This window comes from Mirounga leonina, unplaced genomic scaffold (genome assembly GCF_011800145.1).
Source record: "Mirounga leonina isolate KUSES-001 unplaced genomic scaffold, KU_Mleo_1.0 Mir_127, whole genome shotgun sequence".
In the NCBI taxonomy this organism is placed as follows: Eukaryota; Metazoa; Chordata; class Mammalia; order Carnivora; family Phocidae; genus Mirounga; species Mirounga leonina.
Genome location: NW_023270316.1, coordinates 64,081,811 through 64,099,863, shown reverse-complemented (window position 1 = coordinate 64,099,863; position 18,053 = coordinate 64,081,811). Strand labels below are relative to the sequence as shown.

At 36.6% G+C, this 18,053-nt stretch overlaps 1 protein-coding gene across 1 annotated transcript in view; it reads right to left on the bottom strand.

Moving 5' to 3' along the window:
- Nucleotides 1-17,769, bottom strand: part of TRPC4 (transient receptor potential cation channel subfamily C member 4) — a 187,651-nt gene extending 169,882 nt beyond the window's left edge. The window contains exon 1 of the mRNA XM_035003505.1: nt 17,352-17,769. The gene's annotated coding sequence lies outside the window, so the exon portion shown is untranslated. The remainder of the gene's footprint in view (nt 1-17,351) is intronic.
- Nucleotides 17,770-18,053: the final 284 nt, after the last annotated feature.

Below are 18,053 nucleotides of genomic sequence, written 5' to 3'. Positions count from 1 at the left end.
ATCATTCATACATTGCTGGTAGGAATGTAAAGTGGTACAGTCACTCTAAAAAATAGTTTGGCAGTTTTTAAAAAAACTAAACATGCAACTAACATATGACTCAACAATTACACTCTGGGCATGTTTCCCAGATAAATGAAGACTTATGTTCACACAAAAATGTGTACACAAATGTTTATTGCAGCGTTATTGGTTATGGCAAAAACCTGGAAACAACCCAGATGTCCTTCAATGCATGAATGGTTAAACAATGGGTGGTTCATCCACAACTGGAATACTACTCATCAATAAAAAAAGAAACAATCTATTTTTGCACACAATAACTTGTACGAATCTCAAGGACATTATCTTGAGTGGAAGAAGCCAATCTCAAAAAGTCAAATATTATACGATTTCAATTATATTATATTCTCAAAATGACAAATTACAGTGATGGAAAACAAATGAGTGGTTTCTGGGGGTTAGAGATGGTGTCTATAAAAAAAAGTAAAAATATAAATCAAGAGGCAGACCTTGTAACGATCATATTTAAAATACACTTGAAAAGGGGAAGAAAGATAAAAATTTGGTGATTTTTTCTGAAATTGACATCGATAAATAAGGATGAGACATGAAAAAGAAGGAATAAGGACGTTGTGTTTCTTTAGGCATTGTACAATTGGATTTAAAACCAGTCCTTAAAAAGTAGTACCTTAGCAAGTGCTATAAAACCTTAAAAGTCTTGGAAGCATGGTGTCATACATACTAAGACCAATAAAGAAGAAAAGGATTATAGAAGCTGCTTAGTAATTTACAGGGGTAGAGTGAGAAAAATGTCTTAGAAACATGGTGTCATACATACTAAGACCAATGAAGAAGAAAAGGATCATAGAAGCTGCTTAGGAATTTACAGCAGTACAGTGAGGAAAATGCCTCAGATTTCAAACTTGCATTATAGAATAATTGTTAAGAGAGTTGGTTTTGGGGGCGCCTGGGTGGCTCAGTTGGTTAAGCGACTGCCTTCAGCTCAGGTCATGATCCTGGAGTCCCGGGATCGAGTCCCATATTGGGCTCCTTGCTCAGCAGGGGGTCTGTTTCTCCCTCTGACCCTCCCCCCTCTCATGTGCTCTCTCTCTCTCATTCTCTCTCTCAAATAAATAAATAAAATCTTTAAAAAATTTAAAAAATTAAAAAAAAAGAGAGTTGGTTTTGGAATTTGTGAGATTTGGGTTAAATTCAGGGCTATACCACATACTAATTATGTGACTTGGAAAAGCTATTTTAACTGTTCTAAGCCTTTTTAGTTTCCTGATCTCTAAAATGGAGATGATGACAGTTGTCATGAGGGTAATAAAATGATATAAGTAAACCAATCAGCCCAGGGCCTGCCATAGACTAAGCAGTCATTAAATGTTAACCCATGCTACTCTGCTACTATTTTTAGGAGAAAGTTGGAAATCTTTATTCTAGCCACTAGGAGAGCACCTTAAACTTCCCATGCTCTTAGCTGGTTGAAATCCCAGAATCATTAAAAGCCAGCTAGCGACTTAGCATGGTAATGGTATATTTGGGGGATTGCAGTGTGATGTTAAGTTCCAATACAGTATCACAAAACAAGAGATGAGAAAAAGATGTGAAGAAAAATTATATTAGGTGTGACGCTCTTTAGGAAGCACTCAAGAAAACTGAGCTCAGTAGGGTTAAAATCTCATCTACTTAATGGCTCAAAGAGTATTTCAGTCTTGGGGGTTTGACATTATGCAGTTATGAAATTGTGTTTTGAAATTAATGTTTGTAAAGAAAAACATGTATAATTTTTTTGGCCCTTAAGAAATTTAAATGGGAAGATCTTTAACATACAAACTGCAAATCTTTAATATATACACAGCAGCATCTATGGACCATTATAGTACATAAAAATAGCAGACAGGGAGGGTAGGGGAAATTGGAATACATGGAGGAAGGAAGGTGTTCAGGTTACCGACTTCTTCCTTGTCCACACCATTCTTGTTGGCTGTAGAGCACATGGTCTTCACAGAAGGCATGTCAAGAAATAGATGAGCCTTGAGAGCACCACTAAAAAGATGAGAAGGAAAGCATAGTAGGCCCCTCCAGTATCACACCTCAACCCCCATCCTATCATCTGGGGAAAAATAGATCCAGTTAGTAGATGACTGAAAGGTTACCGAAGTCATTTTCCAAGAAGGCCTTCAAGCAGATCAGGGAGGTCTATGAGGAGGTGCTCTTAGTCATTAGTACAAATAAAAGTGGCATGATGATTTTCTGGCAAATCTATGCAAAATGTGTGAATAAAGAAAGTACTCAGGTCAAGAAGAATTAAGAACTAAAGTATTTGCTTATAGGTCTGTGACAGAAATGAAATGATCCTCTGAGTCAGGTTTGAGAGACCCCCAACATCTGCTCTTTCCTCAAGGACTGTCTTGGGTTATAGCCCCAAAGTCTTCCAGATGGCACCCCACATCCTTTGGGGAAGCTTGGTTATCTCCCTCCAGATGTACCAAGGTATTGTCTGAAGTCCCATTACAGTCCATTGCAAAGACCTGGATTCCCACAATTACATGAAATCTATGGGCTTCCTGGGTAGGAGACTGGGTGTGCAGCTGCCAAGGCTCAGGTCCTTGATAGGAAGGTAGCTCAGGGGGAAAGTGAAATCCTAGATCATTAACCTTCCAGCTTGCCCATGTTGTCATCTCAGTGATACGAAAATATTGTTTCATTCACGCCATGGAATATTAAGGAAAGAAAAAGAACAAGTTATTGATACACACAAAAACGGATGAATCTCAGGGTTAATGGCCAAGGTGCTCCATTGGAAGGGAAGCCTGGCTTTAAGATGGGTTCTCCTGAAGCTCAGAATGGTGTACCTGCTGTTGACCATGAGATGAACTCCTTTCTATGGTGGGCGATGTAGTGTTGAGGACCATGGTCATAACCATGGCATCAGATTTTGTACTGAGGGACAGGTTAGGAATTTCAGCCAATGGACAAATCTCCCTTCTGGGACACAGCTGACCAGTACTGGGTCTAGAATTAAATCTAACTCCTCACTATTTTCTGAGCAAACCTTTACTCAGGCCATCCGCCAGGGCCTCATTGTACTTAAAGCCAATATTGAAGAAGAAGAGGCTGTGAAAAAAACTTCAATTCTCTAGACCCAAAAGATTCAGCACTGACAACTTTTGTCAGGCCAGAGCTAACATCAATGTCATGTTGGGATCCAACCATGGTCAAGTCGGTAATGGGAATTCGGCATTGCCCCCATTCACTCCTGCATCCCTTTAGCAAAGATTAAAATGACATTATTTTTTAAAATAGACAAATGCACATCTCAGGATAAACAAAGTCTGATTTGGATGAAATGAAAGCAAGTAGCAGATCTATTGATCATATGCTGAAATGATACTGATGATAAAATTAGAAATAACATCTTATAAGCAGGTTTGGATGATGTCAAGTTTATTATCTGGTGTAATATAGTAATGTAGTATATCTGCAAAACATCTTTAAGGAAATATATCAGGCCTTAGGTAATTTTAACAGTAACAGTTATAACTATAACACAAACAGCAGTAAGCAATAGCATTTTTATAATAGATTTCAAGTGGACGAAATTAAGATTACTTAGAAAACCACAGGCCTGAAAAAAATCTCACCTCAGTGATGAAGAGGTCAAGTTGCTATTGCATTATATTGCCTCTACTTTTTCTTCAGTTAATAGTGTGTTCGCTGTTCAGTAAGAAAGAGCTATTAATTAGAACTAACTTATAATTGATTTGTGCCAGATTAATATGGTTTTGTTTAGAATTTATTATTTTTATACAAAATACTTTAAAATGGTTTAATTTCTAATGTCAAAGACTTGCTAATTCTTCAAGAATAATGTTGTTACTTCCACATAAATAAATAAATAAATAAGGTTAAAAATTCTAGAACTCTTTTGCAGTTGCTATGTTCATCTCTCCAGGGGTACAATACATATCTATACTATATTATGTGAGTATAGTTTCTTCTTTTTAAACACTTTGAATTTTTCAGCATTAAAGTCAAAATATAAAAGAAGACTTGTGTCTCTATGATGGAATGACAGGTAGTGGGTTAACACTCCTTCTGATAATATTTAGAGAAGCTGGGCAAATATAAACAAACAAACAAATAAACCTCTGTCTAAAGAACTGTTACAGACCTAACTAGGACTTAGGGAGCCAAGATTCCAGATAGACAGAAGCCATAGAGAGGTCAATTGACTTCTACAAACCATGTTTCCCCTCAAGGCATTTATACAAGGTTCCTATACCTGGTAAAAAGGGAGACAGATGGAAGTGAGTGTCACACTCAATAACTCTTCTCAAGGCATTTGTTAAAATCTTAAGCTTTGCAAGAAAATAAGACATTTATCAGAAAACTGCTAAAAATTAGAGCAAAGTATTCATCAATCTCACAAAAATTCAAAGACGAAATTCATTCTTTTGGAACCTGCAATGAGAAGTAGTCTTACTAAATTGCCAAGGTTCTTACACCCTGGGACCCTAAAACATATTAGCTGGGACAGCCAGTGATTCATAGGATCTTCCAAAGTCTGAAAATTAACCTCTAAGCAGCTCAGCTTGTGACTGGATTAAGAGGTCTATTCCCATCCTAGCTGCCTGCTAGAGGATAGGGTATATTCTATTTGGGAGAAGATGACAAAACTTCTATAATTTTTTTCTACAATTTTTTATATACATTTTCCACCTTTAAATAAAATTTGTGAGGCATTCTAATAAAAACTTAGGAGAAACAGATTAACACATAGCCTTGTTATTGGAATTATTGGCCTCCAACTTTAAACTTAATGTGTTATTCAACAATATTCAGAAATGAGACAGAAAAATTGAAAATTTTATGAGGAATCTAGAAATCTATAAAAAAAGAATCAAATTAAAATACTGCAAGTGAAAAATGTAATAATTGAAATTAATAACTTAATAAATGAGTTTAACAGCAGATAGGACATAGTAAAAACAAAAAAAAAAGGACTCATGGTTGGGAAGATAAGGCTACAAAATATATCCAGATTACAACAGAGAGAACAAAAATGGATGGAAAATACATTATAAAAAGAATTAAAAGACTGCTAGATACATGACAGAGTAAAAAGGTAACAACGTGTAATTGGAGGCCGTAAGTGAGAAGAAAGGAAAGTGTAAAACTATATCTGAAGAGATAACGACTAAGAACTTTTCAAAACTGGTAAAATTTATGAAGCCATTTTAAAGAAACGCTCCAAATGTCAAGCAGTGGAAATTCAAAGAGATCACATAAGTACATATTGTGAGACTACAAAAACAAAAGACTAAGAGAAAACATAAAAGCGATAAAAAAATAAAGAACACACTGTTCTCAGAGGAACAACCATCAGACTGATGGCTGACTTCTTAACAGAAATGATGGAAGTCAAAAGTCAATTGGGTGGTGTATGTAAAGTACCAAAAGAAAATAATTCCCAATCTAGAATACTCTAACAAATGAAAATAACATTAAAAGTGAGGTGAAAATAAACATATTTTCAATCAGAGACTGAAAAAATTCATTGCCAACATACTGACACTAAACATGCTAATGAGAACTCTTGGTTCCCCATAGAGGCATGGTGTTACAAGAAGGGAAAAAAGGGCATCTGAAAGTAGCAGGTGTGATATATGCAATTTTAAAAATAAAAAAGAAAACTAAAATAGAAAATAAAACAGATTTATAATTATTCTTGAAAAGAATAGAAAATTAAATTTATCCAGCTGAGCCTGCCTAGTCCCCAAAAGCATATGCACATTTTATTTTTATTAAAGACAAATACACTAACCCTCAAATTTATTTCAACATACTCTAGGGTAAGAAATAAAGACAACAATAGTTCATCAAAAGTCAGATAAATATTTTGTAGTGTTTGGTCTTACATTTATATTTCAAATAATTGGCAAACACTTTCAAAGTACTGTTAAAAATTTTAAGAAAATAAAGTATTTGTTACATGAATTAAAATTAAAATGTTAAATTCTTTTTAAAATAAGTGATTAGCTATGATTAATGAATCAGCAACATATGTTAAGTATTTTGATGTTTCACATAAGATATTTGAAAATATTCATATAGTTTATCCTTATGATTAGCGTGAGCATTCATTTTAGTGTAAACCCCCAAAATGGCTAAAAAATCCCAGCACCAACTATGTAATGATCTTCTCCTCATAACAAAACAGAATGCGATTACTCAATTTTCTTAAACACAACAGATTAAATTCATTGTGCCTTTCCCTATATATCTAGGGAGAATGTGACAATATGAAATCTCCTTCCTTAAAAACTTTTGCTTAAATCCTTCCTGATACCAAATTTTCTTAAATATATTAGGAAGAAACTTCTATCTCTAACCTAAAGAAAAAGAAAACCATTAATGGTAATTTATCATAAGTCATAATTCAACCGTGAATAAGGATCTTACCATAATTTTGTAAATGTTTAGAAAAATAAATGTTCATCATACTTCCCATCTACATATGGAAGCACCCTGGTCTGTTTGAGGGAGCAGGGAATGTGAATTTGTATATGGCGATTCCTCTGTCATAAGCCTCCTGTCCATGAGGGTGCAGCCTCAAACAAGCAGCCCATCTGTGGGTAGAGGACTGATGAAGAGCAAACAGTAATGATGACAATGTCGCATTGGAAATGAACCAAAGGGTATATGAAACCCTTTGAGTAGTCACTGTCTTTGCTGCACTTGTATATCCATTCATTTTGATTAAATTTTGATTAAAATAAATAATCAAAATAAATTCTGGCAGACCCTAAAACACTTCTAAATGCTAATGCTTTTATGAGTAGTTATTCTCTTTAATTACATTAAATATTTGACACATAATCCTGGTATATTTTTATAGATGAGATTTTATTTTGAATCTTAAAACCAGGAGCATTGTAAGAATGTAGCTCAGCTTTCAAATAACTTTCTTTAAATAAACTGAAATGAATCAAAGTTATATGTTTCAAATATACCTAGATTATTCAACAATGGATTATTTCAAATATTCAATTTGTTTACCTCTCGGATTGGCCTCTGTCTCTATTTTTACTTCATAAATATTTATGTTACAAAAAATCAGAGGCTAAAAAATTAAAATCAGAGGTTAAAATATTATAACATAAAACAGATCTGTATTTTGTTGCCAAAAATTATTGCAATTAACTACTAATCTAAAAGGGGGCAATTTCCAATATTTAATTGTACCGAATATTTCAATTCAGCAGTGTAATAACTAGTAAGAAAGTATTTAAGTATATTAGAAAGTTATGCTTTAAATTCTGCTCTTAGTGCTTCCTGCTAAGTACAATAGAATAGAAATGAGCTTTTATTCTTCAAGTTAAAGTTGATATTTTATCTGTTGGAAAAAATTCTTTATCATAAGTATACTATTATAATGAAATGTTTTTTCATTAAACCTTCTTTTATTCATGAAAGGGCAAAATCATTTGTTGGTTCACTTTGTTCCAAGAACGTGCTGCAGTGCTAAATGAAAGTATGCCGTTCAGCTCTCTAAGTAGCTTACACACTACAAATCAAAATGTTAAGCTGTGTGGTTAAAATGAACTAGATAAGCAAGTAAGTCTTTTCCCTTTGCCAACATTATCTTTTTATTCAGCCATACATAGAGATATATCTTATTTTTTTTAAGTTACAAAGCTATTTAATATCCCACAGAACAATAATAACCCTGAAATTTGACTGTTCTTTAGAGATATTTCTTTCTCCTTAACTATGGAGGTTCTCAGAGGCTTAGAGGTAGGCACTCTGCTTATTTCACATGATGACTCTCAGAAAGCAAAAATTCTGGCAAAAAAGAATGTAGGTCACAAAAAAAAAAATTTTTTTTTTTATAAAAGATTAACGTAGCTAGTCCAGTCCCTTTCTTTGTTCCAAATATTTAAGACCATGAGAAAGATGGTCTGTTTCTAGGTCTTCAGTACATTCTCAGCTTATAGACAGAGGAGCTGGCTAGGAAACACTTGCAGTGGATACTGAGTACTTCTAGATGATTCCAGAATGGAATCTTTAGCCAAGATTTTTTTATGTCCCAAGGCAAAAGGTAGAGCGGAGGATCCAAGTCACTATATCCCTAGCTCTAAAACAGGCTTCTTCTCTTAGGTTTGCTTCATTGGTTCCAAGGAAGATTGGATAACATGTTAAATGTATTACCATAAATCCATCAAGACTTTGGAATCCACTGATCTCCTAAAATACATAGTCTTTGAAAGGTAATTTAACAATATGTACATATAAAAGGAAAACACCATCTTTAATAGTGCCAATACTGCTATTCAAATTTAACATAGATTTATAGTTGGAAGACCCAAATCCTATTCTAAAAGGAAACAGTAGTTTGAGGCAAGGAGGATGCATTTGGATTTCTTATAATGTGACCCAATGTTATTTTGTTTAAATTACAAGTATAGATTAAATCTGTTTTAATATAATTTACAGTTCCTCAGTGAGTTCTTTATTTCCCTAAGAAAAGAGCAGCCGACAATAAAACAGTACAATGTCTCTAAAATAATATGGGATAGTGGAGCATGATAATGAGGTTCATGAGAATCCTTTGTTTGAAATCTTAAAGAAAAAGGAAAATATCTGCCTCTGTATTTTCAGCATCTAGAAGAGTGATTGTCATGCATTAAATAAGCCCTCAATAAAACACCTTATATTTGTGTATATACAGTATTATATATGTATACAGTATATTATAAAAATTATTCAGTAAGATTTGAGAGTCTTGCTTAAAAAAAGACTTTTGAATTAGATGACCTTCCAAGTCATTGATTACATATCTAACCATGCTACAGGGACACAGATATTGGCAAATAACTTCTCTTGTCTTTTATGGGCTACTTTGCATTCTGCTAACAATTTGTATCTCACGGTCTCTGATAATTATTCTGTGGTCATTACTTTAAGAGTTTATTATCCAGGAGCAGTCCCCCAATTTTTTTGTTACTTATATTTTGCCCGCATGCAGATGCACATGAGCTCTCTCTCTAATATGTAAAATATATTATATATAATAATAAATATATTAAAATATATTTAATATTATAGTTATATTAATTTATAATATATTTATCATATGTTATAATATATTAATATTATATCTCATACATAATTTTAATTTTATAATTTATATTTAATTGATGAATTTAAATGTAGGTGTTTAATGCTGGTATATGTTTAAATGCAGATATAGATATGTATGACTCTAGATGAAATTAAACAAGACCCAATAACTGCTTGTCACGCTACAACTATCACAGAAGAGAGCTCATTTAAATGTAGTCTTCAGTGTGATCTTCCGGATATGCAGCTTCATCCCACCTAGCATGAAGGAGATCTTTACATAAAATGGTACCTTTGCTGTCACAAATAGTGGGGATGCCTACTATATATGAAGCACAATGGATTCTTCATTCTTCACTCAATGTACTTTATGCATCATGCTTGTCCGCTCATCTCCTCTCATTTGGGGATTCATATTGGTGTGTGATCAGTTACTAGAAAGCACAGCATATTGAAAGGGGTTGAACATAGCAGCTGACAACAGACCAATCATCCATGCATTCTTTTACTCCATTCATCTATTTAAAAAGCATATACTGAATACTAATTGCTCAAATACAGTGAAAATGAAAATTACAATGCAATGTGCTATGAACTATGATCCAGGATCTAGCTTACACGGTTGTGTAGTTTCTCCACTATCATTTAGAGATAAAATATATGAAAAATGTAGCAGAGTATCTGAACACTTTTCATAAGCCTTGATTTGTAACAATCCTATTCTCAATGAGGTAGAATGAAAAGACCAAAAGAAAAAGAAAAAAAAAAGCAAAAAGCTCATGCCACCCACAATTGGACATCATGTACTTGTCAAGTCTTTGACATGAATTCTCAACTTAATTTGCCAAATATAATCACTCCAAAGAAGTCCCTGGCTTTCTTTAGTTCAGTAGGTATTCCTGAAAAATACTTATATCTGTCCTCTTTCAACTTTGACCACACTTCCCACAGTGTCACGGGACAAAAACTCTCCCTGAAGAATTGTGGCACAGCCACATGTAAACTAAAACACACTAAATGGTTATATAAACCTTGTGAAAGCGAGCACTATGGAGTAACTAGTTGACTGGACGTCATATTCATTAAATAACTGTGGGCTCATTATTTTTGTAACATAGGAAATAATATGGTATGCAATATATCGTACAAGTGCAATGTCATTATTATAACTGGCTTCATTCTATAAATAAATATGCTCAAAATTCAGCCAACTATGGTATTATAAAACTGTGAAATAAGTTAATTATGCTCAATTACAAAAGCATAATATTTATGACAATCTAATTCAGTTAAAAACTCACACATTTTTTGAGCATCTTCTGTGTTTCTTAAAGGAGTTTACTGTCTAGTTCAGGAGACAGACCTCTACCCACCTGCAAGTTAGAATATAACAAGAGTTTTGCTTGTATTTATACTTCCAACACCTGGAGACAGGAAGGAAACTCAAGGAGAAAGTAATAGTGAACTAGAGTTTAGTGCTTGGAGAACATTTTGACAGGGGGCAATAAGGGAAAATTTATTATATACAGAGGGCGCTTTGCCAGAAAATGCAAAGATGAAGGGTTTATTCATGTGTCATTCATCTAATTATTCAATTATTCAATTATACTCAATAACTATCTCCTGAATGGTTACCATTTCAGTGTTAGTTTTTGTAATGGTATTACACATACGGTATTACACATATTCAACAAAATTATTCCTTTAACTTCAATGTCAACAGGCCTTCAGACATAATCACATTTTTTTTTAAGATTTTATTAATTTATTTGACAGAGAGAGAGTGAGAGAGGGAACACAAGCAGGGGGAGCGGGAGAAGGAGAATCAGGCTTCCCTCTGAGTAGGGTGCCCAATGCAGGGCTTGATCCCAGAACCCTGGGATCATGACCTGAGCCTAAGGCAGACACTTAACGACTGAGCCACCCAGGTGCCCCAATCACACTTGTTTTAACTGCAGGTATATCTCTGAAAAAAAAAAAAAAAAGTGGCAAATTTCTTAAAATGTGTTACCAGCTGATAGATGCCTTCTGGGATGTCTGAATGAAAGCTCCCCTGATAAAATACCAATGAACATTAAAAATAATTAGGCAAATAAGATTTCAGATAAAATTAAGACAAAAACACTTGTTTAGAAGTTTTGTATAGCATCAATAAGATGCAATATAAACCTAACATGTCCTAACATGATTGCATTTTCTATAAACAGAGATAGTTTATTAACAGCCTAGAGCTGTTTTAAAGTTTGGAATGAGAACTTTTTATTTACAAATTGTAATCTAATGACTCTTTAAAGGAAAAAATTATAACCTCAAATTTTATCCATAAAAATAAACCTTTTTTTTCTTTCCATACATATTACCTTTATATTCAAGAAGAAGAAAGGAAATAATTTTGAGAACAACCTGCTTGAGGTGAGAGGCTTAGTTTCTGCTCTGCTTCAAAACTGTTAGAGCTTTAGTTAACAGAGTATTGTTTTATAATTCATAATGGGGTAGTTTATGTCCCAATGTTAAAACATTCAAAGAATTAAAGAAATAAATAGCTGTAGGAATAGCATGAACATATGAATCTTGTTAAGAGATTACTAATTTTATTTTAGAAACCGTAAGAATTAGGTAAAAAGAGTGTCAGTTTTAGAATCAAGTAAACAAGGGTTCAAATCCTGACTCTCCCACAAAGCAGTTTTGTTATTTTTTAGAAATTTAGTATTTTCAGATTCTTCAAAAGGTGGCAATGATACTTTGGTTTTAAAGTAGATGTGAAAATAAACATGAGAAAAACTTTTTTTAAGTTCCTAACATAGTGCCTGGCACACATTAAGTACCCATAAATATTGGCCCCCTCTCTTTTTCTCCTTTCCTTTGTTCATAATACTTCCTGTTTTCTGTCTTAAGCAAGTTTTAACTTTTGATGAAATTTGTTCAAGGAAATTACTTATGTCGACGTTTTCAACATATTTAAACAATACAAGAGCAAACTACAGGCAGAATATAATGAACGCATTTCTGATTTATTTCATTGCACTTGCCATTTCTCGAAAAGAGTGCAGTGTGCTAGATAAAGCGATCAAGGTGTATTTTTAAATTAATGTTTTAATTAACATTTCTAATTGTATGTGTAAAACTGTGCCTGTGTCATCTTTTGCTCCTCAAGAAGCCATTACTCTATGACACTGCTGTATTTCAAAGGAAACATTTTTTAAAAGGAGACAAAACGTACACTGATAATAATGGGATGTCATCTACAGTTTAGTTACAAGAGCAGATCCAGTACTGAAACCATTATCTCTTTTTTGTATCCTATTTAATTGAAACTGAACTTTCAGAAGGATCACTGAGATTTGTAAAAAATTTAAACAGATCACTTCATTTACCAGAAACTTCAGAGAACAATGTAGTTTTAAATTGGTATATTTTCAAAGCATGTGTCTTTAATTTTTATTTTAGCAAATGAATGCCTTCTTTTTCCAAATGTATTTTTTCGTCGTAGAGTGGTTTTGGCAGTACTAATGTTCTCAGAGATCAGGTCTGTATTTGTGCTGATTAAAAAGATATAGGCATGCTACTCGATCCCTGATCAAAATATTCTCAAATCTCTTAAAATATTGAGATCTCATTGCATCTGGGAGGATTAGAAGTAGACATCATAAGGACAGGAAAGAGTTTTGAAGCAATATTTCATCACCACTAGATAGAAGCAACTATCCAATGGAACTGGGGTTGAATTAACCAGTTTTAATGGGTATTTGGGGTGGGGAGGTGATAGGCATAAATTAGGTGAAAAGACAAGTCTTTTATTTTGAGCTGTCTCCTCAATCTCATTTTCAGCGACAACCAAAATGCTTATGGGAGGTTTTCCATAGATATTAAGAAGGTGAATAGTATTGGCTTCAACTTAGCCCAGACAATACAAAGTAGAAAGTAAAGATGTACATTAGAATCTGATCTCATAAAATGTTTGGCAATAATGAATTTGGAAAAGAAAGACTTAATCATTTATTATATTTCCTGTCACCTAGCTTGTTTTAAACAATAAAACAATCATCTTTTCATAAGACAATATTCAGTCCACAGTTTTATTGCCCTGGCTATACTGTTCAGCAAATTTTGTATATCTATATTTACAAAATCTCTCACGTCTTTGAGCACTGATATTCACAATTTTAACTACTGAACATATGTGTGTATATCTTTATTTGTGTTACTATATATGAAGTAATTAGAAAAGATAGATTATTTCAGCTGTTAGCTGTTAAATGTAATGTTGATAATCTGAACTGCCATAAATTATCCTGGGAATTAAACATACAGTTATAAAAACATGCCAATATTCTCAACAATATACTTATAAAAATATTTTTTAATTCAGTGGGGTTAGTCAGCATACCCTAAAGGCTATTATTATTATACTTCAACAGAAATTTATCATGCTTATAACAGGCTTTAAGTTTAAAAGTTTAAAATGTGTGTGCTGAACAAGATATACAAGATATTTAAATTTCTCCTAAGCAGAAAGAATAATAGCAATGTTTCAGATATTTCTTATTTATGTAAAGTATGAGTTAATTAAGGTTATCTTACATGGAAAGTTATTTGGTCTCTTACTATTTCAACAGTCAAAGTGGCCATAAAATTCACAGAGAACTTTAATTTTCTCATATTTTTTTTTTCTGTGCATTTTAATCTTGACCTTCTGGGAATAACTACAACAGAAAAATAAACAACATAAAAATTACAAAATTTTATAGCTTGTAAATAATGGAAATCTATTTTACCTTTTATAAATCTTTGAGAACGACCATTAAGCAAGTAAATGGAAAACATCTTATTTTCCAAAATCAGAGAGTTTTAGAAACATTGTCAATATTTGAAAGGTTTTACTAAAGAGACATTTCTTCTATCTGTTGAGCTCTAATAAATACTTTCTGCTTTGATGAATGCTTGTGTTTCTTTAAGTTCTTAAGAGGAAGAACTTTTCTAAATTTGCAATCACACATCTTCTCACTATGCCTTATTTGAACTATCTATTGATCTAACAGTATATTCATTATATTTATTCACTTGAATATTAAGCACCTCTTGTGTATCAGTCTCATTAACCAGTCCCTGTTTCTTTTGGAGGGTAACTTTCTTGGCATAAATTTTTCAGCTCTTCACAACAGCAAGTTTGCAGAATAGCTGAGCTCTGATCAGAGCTTTTTTTTTTTTTTTTTAAAGATTCTATTTTATTTATTTGACAGAGAGAGACACAGCGAGAGAGGGAACACAGGCAGGGGGGAGTGAGAGAGGGAGAAGCAGACTTCCCGCCGAGCAGGGAGCCCGATGTAGGGCTCGATCCCAGGACCCTGGGATCATGACCCGAGCCCAAGGCAGACGCTTAACGACTGAGCAACCCAGGCGCCCCTGATCAGAGCTTTATTGAAAGGCTCTCCAGCTCTATGGTTTCTTATTCATAAGCAATTTAAGTGTTTTCTTTCTTTCTACCTGCACTAACTTTTATTAATACAAGACATTAGCATAAAATCCTCTGATAAAGCCCATTTAACTTCTACGTGATGTACTGATTTGCCTTAACTGCATTAATTCATAAATACAGTTTCTAAAGTTCTTCTTTAACAATGTCTTTCCTGAATTTTGATTCTAATATCTGAAGTACTAGTTATCCCTGTATCTTGATTCTTTACCATAAATACTTGAGGGGAAATGTTTCCTGGTATGCTGTCCAGGTGAGTAGAAGTAGGTATTACAAATGTCAGATTAAATAGGAAACCATAACACAGAGATGACGATTTCAATGTTGTAACATATCCACCCACTCTTTCTTACTCTCATTGTCTAATTCAGTTTTATTTAAAAAAAAAAAAAACCTTTAGTTAACCATTTTCCTTAAAGAATTTGTAATATGTTCTGTTGTGATTATTATGATCGAAAAGCCAGAAATTATATGAAACCTGAAAGATTTTTTTCAGTTTTACAAGTCTATTCTAAATTCATTTTTTAATAAAACAAGTAAGCCTTGCTTCTGCCTCCTCCCACTCCTCTGGCTTGGTGCTTACTCAGTGAGCAGCGAGCAACCTGCTGCATTTTATAGCTGCGGAATTTAACTGGGAAGGGTCTCCCTAAGAAACCATGTGAACAAGGATGCATCATAGGGGACCCAACATAGTGAATACAGACAAGATAAGAGCTCCCTTTTTTCAAACTCCCCCAAATCCTCCATCCCTTGCCAGTGTTCTCTAGTCTCTAGTCACAAAAGGCAGATGAGTTCACAGCTGGAACAACAAGTTGTGCTGTGAATCTCAGTGATTTACCCAAGTAGCAAACAGGGTCTATTGGCTTAATTGGAATTTCAGTTGCCAAGCGAACTAGGAATCCCTAGCGTTGGTCCAGCAACACGGATAAAAGTGTTTCTGTTTCTTGATAGAGAATGAAAATGACGCAGAGTGTAATCGATCGACAGGACATTGATCACTTTCCTTTCTTCATTCCCCCAGTTTAGGAGCCAGCGAGTCTAGGGCTCACTCATATACGCCCAGGGGCCACCAAGATCTCCATTTTCCCCAAATGCATAAAAGGCTAAAACAGCCTTCCTCCCCAGCACCGTGGCGTGGCTGCAGCTGCTTTGTTTACCATATAAGTCACATCAGGGGTTCACTCCTCGCCTTCTCCCCTGCTTTAAAGCTGGGTGCAGTGAGAGGCTGAGAAGCATCCCCAAACTCCCGCTCAGCCCAGGTCAACCACAGAAAGCTTCACAAATCCGGTCTGGAGCCTTAAAGAGAAACCATGCAGCCGGAGCCTTTTGAACTCGTAACCCCCCAGGGATGTCCGCTTCCCAAGAGGGAGCCGGCTTCCCAGGCAGCTTGAGAAACTTAACCGAGATCCCAGAAAGGAGGCGCGGTGCAGCTCCGGTCAAATGGAGCTCTGAGGCGACACCCTCTTTACCTGCAAAGTTGGCAATCTTCTGGCTGAAGAGCGATCGATCCAAGGACATGCGGCCCGGGTGCTGTGCCCGGGGAGAGCACGCCCGGCAAATTCCAACGGGATTTCCTTAGTCGCTGCCGAGTTTTGGAGCATTCCAAGGAAAACGCATGAAGCTAGAGCCCACGCAGCTGGCACCGAACTGGGCGGAGTGAGGATGCTCTGAGAGCGGTGCCATGGGAGGCGGGGGAGGGGCAGCCCCGGAGAGGGAGGTGAGCTCGCGGGGAGGAGAACTTCGCCCACCCCCGCCCCCACAGATCCCTCGGGATAAAGTTAGCGTTCCCACGGCTGACAGCGGATGAGCTGAGAGGAAGATACCCCGCCCTCCGTCCCGGGCGGCTGCCTGACCCACGGTCCGCACAGACCCTGCTGGGTAGGGACGGCCGGTGAAGAAGCGCGTCCCACGCCCTGCTCTGCGTGGCCGTGGAGGGGACCCGCGCGCGGGCGGGCGTTGACCTGGCTTCCCGGCCCCGCTGCCCGCAAACAGCCGCCGCCTCCCTGGGCCAACTCCTTGAGGTCAGCCAGTTGCGCAGACGGGCTCACCGTCGGCCAGCCAAGTCAGTGGCCAGAACCCACCGTGTGGTCCTGGGTGCCGGCCAGACACACCTCCGGTCTTCGGGCGGGCTCCGCAGAGATGTCAGACTTCAGTGCGCGCCAGCACCCGGCTTCTGAACGTTCTGCTCCCAAACCAGTCAACAAGCACGCAGGCGGCAGGTCGCCCGACTTGAAAAAAGTAACCCCCACTCCCACCCCCGACCCGGGAACTCTCAAAGCTGCTCCCACTCCGGCTCCTCCGGGCTCCCGGCACCCCCTCTCCCGTCCTCAAGGTGTCAGACTTCCCCTGCAAGAGCCGGAGTATGCGGCTTGCCCCTAGTGTCAACAATTGAGACAGTCGCGATGAATAAATGATGAGGCACAGGGTTCCATCCACCCCCACCCAGCTCGGTCTTTCCAACAAGCATAGGAACTCAGTAAGTTTCCAAATATTAAATAAAACCCCAAACACGCACCAGCCTAGGAGCGCGAGGTTCGGTGGCTTCAGGTGGGGAAAGAGTGTGTGTGGGAGTGTGTGTGCGCGCGCGCGCGTGCGTGTGAGTGTGTGTGATGCTCGCATCAGCGTCCTGAGATCTCAGGATGAAAGTTATCTCTTGGCCAATCTCTTTGGAGTTCACACACTAAAATAAGACTGAAGTGCTGAGAGCAAATGACATATATTGGTAAAGTTGGCAGTAACTTACTTGCTGTGAATGCGACGTGGTGGTTCCCAGCTTGTGACTCACGGAGCCTTGGTTGGTCACGGCCCCATGACTTGAGAGTCCATTTGTAAAATAAAGAGTGGCGTCCATGCGGAATCTTAGCTAAGGATTATCCGCTTGAGACCCGCGGTTTCTACTTGATTTCCTTTACTTTCCAAAAGCCCGGGGGTGAGCGGTGGGTCGCAGACGGCGGCTCAGCAGCTGCCTGCTCTAGCTTCGGGCTGTGCAACAGATGAGTGGCAACCCTTTCTTCCCGTCCCAGCCACGCGATGTTACACCTTCTGGGAATCAGTGCTGAGCGGACTGAGAGCAACACCAGTTTCTTCCCAAGGAACATTCCCCAAGGGAGCCAAGGGTAGGCGGCAAGCCGGCACTCACACGCAGACTCCAAAGCGCAAAATTAAATTTCCTTCTTGGGTTTGGTGGGTTTTTTTTTTTTCTTTTTTTTTTCCATTTTTTTTTTCCTTTCCTCTTTAGTTCACATGAGTTGAGGGTTTTTTTTTTGGAATATTTACAGGAGTAAAGAGAATATCGCTAGAGTTCACCCACGTGTGTTATGTGCATGCCGCTTTTTTTTCTTTTAAATCACTTTTCTTATTTCTAAATTTCTCTTTCTCTCTAGTTTACTACTCATCTCCTGTGTTTATGTCAAGCTCAGCCTTGACAGGGGTTCTAAATTTTTAG